The sequence below is a fragment of the Chiloscyllium plagiosum genome, chromosome 23 (assembly GCF_004010195.1).
Source record: "Chiloscyllium plagiosum isolate BGI_BamShark_2017 chromosome 23, ASM401019v2, whole genome shotgun sequence".
Taxonomy (NCBI): domain Eukaryota; kingdom Metazoa; phylum Chordata; class Chondrichthyes; order Orectolobiformes; family Hemiscylliidae; genus Chiloscyllium; species Chiloscyllium plagiosum.
In genome coordinates, this window is record NC_057732.1 from 2521585 (window position 1) to 2526365 (window position 4781).

The following is a 4781-nucleotide window of genomic DNA, read 5'->3' on the forward strand; positions in this document are numbered from 1 at the left end:
GTCGACATTTCAGATGTAACCCTTCTTCAGGACTGGGGTTGGTGTGGGGTTGCAGGTAAAGGGGGTGGCGGGGTCAAGAATAGTGAAGTGGGAATAGGTGAAGATACAGAAGGTACGAGCTAGTTGGTCAATGGGAGGAACGAATCCAGTTGGTGGCAGATAGGAGTGGAAGAGGGGGAGGAACTGGGAAGGGAGTCAGGGGAATGGGAAGGAAGGTTATTTGAAATTAGAGAACTCAATGTGGAGTCCTCTGAGCTGTAGGCTGCCCAGGCTGAAGATGAGGTGTTGTTCCTCCAATTTGCACTGTAATTCATTGTGGCAATGGAGGTGGCCAAGGATGGCCATGTCAGAAACAGAGTGGAAAGGGGAATTGAAATGGGTATGACTAGGAGGTCCGGTTGGCCCCTGTGGGCCCAGTTGTGATGTTTGGTGAACCGTTCCCCAAGTTTACGTTCGGTCTCCCCATTGTATAGAGGACCACATCGGGAGCACCTGATGCAGTAAATTAGGGTGAAAGAGAGGCAGGTCTCATCTGTCTCACCTGGAAGGGCTGTTTGGGGCCCTGGGTGGAGGTGATGGGGATGGTGTGCCAGTAGGTTTTGCATCTTTTCTGGTTGCAGGGGAAGACACCTGGGGGCTTGGAGAGGTTGGTGGGGAGAGTGACGCAAACCACGGACTGTCGAAGGGAACAGTCCTTGTGGAAGGCAGAAAGGAGTGGGCATGGTCATCTTCTTGGTGATGGGGTCTAGATGGAGTTGGCGGAAGTGTTTCGGGATGGTGCGCCAGATGCAGACACCGGTGGGGTAAAGACTCTGTCTTTATTGCGTTGGGCGGGGGTGGTTTAGAGCAATGGAATGGGGAATGGAGGTGGTGCAGTGGAAGGCTGTCTGAATGAGGGAGGAAATGCACATTGTTCAAAATAGTGGAATGTCTCCTCAGCCAAGCAGATGTAGCAGAGGCGGAGGAATTGGGATGGAGTTTTTGCGGATACTGGATAGGAGGAAGTGTAGTCCAGTAGTTATTTAAGTCTGTGGGTTTGCAGTAAATGTCCGTCTGGAGACTGACACCGGAGGTGGAAATGTTGAGGTCAAGGAAGGGGAGGGAGGTGTCCGAGATGGACCAAGTGAATTTGAGGGTGGGGTGGAAGTTGTGGGTAAAGTTGATGAACTGCTCCAGTTTAGCCTGGGTGCAGGATGCTGCACCGGTGCAGTCATCGATGTAATGGTGAAAGAGTTGGGACACTGTGCCTGTGTAGGTACTGAACAGGGATGTAGCCAACAAAGAGACAGACGTAGTTAGGGCCCATCTGGGCGCCCATGGCCACCCCCTTGATTTGGAGGGAATGGGAGGAGTTTAAGGAAAGGTTGTTGAGGGTGAGGACAGCTACAGTGAAAAAGAGGTTCCATGCTTCAACAGAGGTCTTGACTGGACTTTCTCTCTGAAATCTCTTCTTCCTGTAAGAACCTGTGTTTGAATTTACCTTTTGCCAAGGGGGGAGTTTATGGGATGAAGCGGGGTTTAGAACATCTCCTTCGTTAAGCTGCGGTAGAGTCGTTTGTTTATCAAATAAGTCAAGTTATTCTAAATTATGTTTTCTTTTGTTTGTGTTTCATCCGCAGTGTTTAAACAAATTGTTTAGTTTAAAGCAGAGTGATTTGACCGGCTGAATCACTCCTGGAATATCTGGTTTTTCATCCGCCTTTAAAAAAAATCAAAGTTAGGGTCTGGGCTACCTTCTTAAAATAGTTTGAAGGAATCTGGCCTGCTCCATAAAAAAAGCCCACTGCAAAAGATAAAGGAAGGTAAAATAGGGATGCAGAATGGGTGTAAGTTCAGGAGTGAAAAGGGAAAAAAAAATGGGTATTCTACTAAGAGGAAAATAAACAAGACAAGTGGTCAGGCTCAGTTGTGGATTCAATATTGAGATCTAAATGAAGTAAAGTGTTGGAGCAGAAAATCAAGTGTTGATCCTCAATGGTTTATCTTCTTTGAAAGCAGTTCAGTTCTCCCCACCCAGGTCTTAATGACATGATCAGATTGAAACCCAATTCAGAATTCAGTATTAAGTCTTTAAATACCAGTCAATTACACAACAGTTCCAGAGAAATCTACTATTAAATAGTCTTCAGTACTATTCTTGGGATGTTGTCAGGGCCCATTATCTTTGCACTATATGTTGCCTCCAACTGTTTTTTGATATCACAGAGAATCAAAATGACTGAAGACTGGTATCTGTTACGCTGGGGACTATTGGAGGAGCCAGAGATGGATCAACCACTTGGCACTTCTGGTTGAAGATTGCTGCAAATGCTTCAACCTTATCTTCTGCATTTATGTGTTAGACTTCTGAGGATGGGATATTTGTGCAGACTGTTTTTTTGTTAGTTGTTTAATTGCCCATCACCATCAACAGCTGGAGGCAACAGGAATACAGAGTTCAGATCAATCAGTTGTGGGATCACTTAGCTCTGTCTATTTCTTGATGCTTCACTGATGCAGCCTCATCTCATTATACCTCATTTTTAAATTATGCCTGATAGTGCTCCTGTCATGCCCTCCTGCACTCTCCATTGAACCAGGGTTGATACCTTATCTTGACAGTAATGGTTGAGTGGTGTTATGCGAGGCCAAGAGATTACAGATTGTGCTAGAGTACAATTCTGCCGCTGTTGATGGCCCACAGTGCCTCATGGCTGCTCAGTCTGGAATTTCAAGATCTGCTCAAAATCTGCCTCATTTAGCACGGAGATAGTGCCACACAACATGATGGAGGGTATTCTCAATGTGAAAGAGGGACTTGTGTCTCCGTAGGACTATGCTGCGGTCATTCCTATCAATCATTACTTCAGATGTCACCAGTTGGTGCAGACTCTGCACTACTCACAAATGATTCTTCAACCTTATTGTTGAAAAGAAGACAGTTACTTGCTCTGGCCTTAGCTCTCAGATGCCTTGATAGGATGCAGGGGTTTTTGGAAGGTTGACCAAGAATGAGCGTTACGACCTTGCAGGACAACAACATGGCTTTACTGTTTCTTTAAGATAGCAGAGGTGACATGACTATGGTAAGCTGGAGGCACAGGAGTATGCTAATGTGTTATTATCCTAAACAATAACTTGTGCAAAAATCCATAGAGTCTATAAGCAAATTTAAGACAATGAATGGCAAGTACACCTCAGAGTAAATGTTGGCTGGCTCAGAGAGAATTTATTGCAAACTTCAGTTAGACCACAGGGGGGCAGCAAATGATCACATTTTCAAAAAGCATATCTTTTTGATGGATATGAAAGGTTTCTTTCACCGTGCACAATGTTGCTGTAACACATTCTAACCTTTCAATTTAATAAACTTTAAGTTTCTTTGAACTGTCTGTCCAATAGTTCAAAACTGGCTTCATATTGGTTACAGAATTTTAACTATTAGTGAGACTTAATATATTACAGTATTGGCACACTTTATAAAACAACTGATAAATATATTACCTGTTATCATCATGTGGATGGAAGGTACAAGTCATTCCGCAGACCTGCTACTAATATAAATGCCTACAAATTTCACTGGCAACTTGTCCTTTCACATCACGAATGGATCAAACCCCTCGGTATATATCCCAAAGCAGGACCAGGCGAAAAATTTATCCAATCCAAAGCAAGGTGCATACTGACTCTAGCTACAGGCAGTGGGTCTCTCTTTCTTTAATTTACCTGCATGTGGGTGTTGCTGGCTCACTACTACTTATTGCTTGTTGCTAGTTGCCTTAAGGATGTGAAGGTGCCTTCTTGAACCGCTGCAGTCCAAGCGCTATAGGTTGACCTGCAATGCCCTTAAGGGAGAGAATTCCAGGTTTTGACTCAGGAATGGTGATATATTTCCAAGTCAGAACAGTGTGTGTCTTGGAATGGGAACCTGTAGGTGAACACCTTTGCCACCCTTGTCCTTCCAAATGGAAGTGGTTATGAGTTTGGAAGATGCTGTCTAAGCTTCTTTGGTGAAATTCTGACTGCACCTTGTAGATAGTACACACTGCTATTATTGAGCATTGGTGGTGGTGGAGGGAGTGGATGGTTATGGATGTGGTGTCAATCAAGCACGTTGTTTTGTCCTGGATGGTGTCAAGTTTTTGAGTGTTGCTGGACCTACATCCATCCAGGCAAGTGGGGAATATTCCATCACACACCTGTCATCAGGCTTTAGAGAGTCAGGTGGTGAGTATTCTCTGCAGCAATCCTAGCCTCTGACCTGCTTTTGTAGCCACTGTGCTTTTTGGTTAATCCAGTTCCATTTCAGGCCAATGCTAATCCCTAGGATAAAGTTAAAAATCACACAAACCAGTGGAATATGATCATAGGGCTCAGACGTTAAAGCAAAAGAACAATATATAATTGAACAATTATGTATGACACTGATCTGTTGCTATAAATTCTGTGTCTTATGATCTTACTCCACTACCTACCTGACGAAGAAGCAGCGCACCAAAAGCTTGTACTTTCAAGCAAACGTGTTGGACTGTAACTTGGTGTTGTGTGATTTTTAAACTTTATCCATCCCAATCCAACAGCAGCATCTTCACATAATCCCTAGGATGTTAACAGTGGGTGATTCAGTGATGGTGATACCACTGAATTTCAAAGTGCAGCAATTATAGAATATAGAACATAGACCAATACAATGTCCCCGGGGAAAAAGTCTCTGACTGTCTCCTCTATCTATTCCCCTGATCATCTTATATACCTCTATCAAGTCACCCCTCATCCTTCGTCGTTCCAACGAGAAAAGGCCT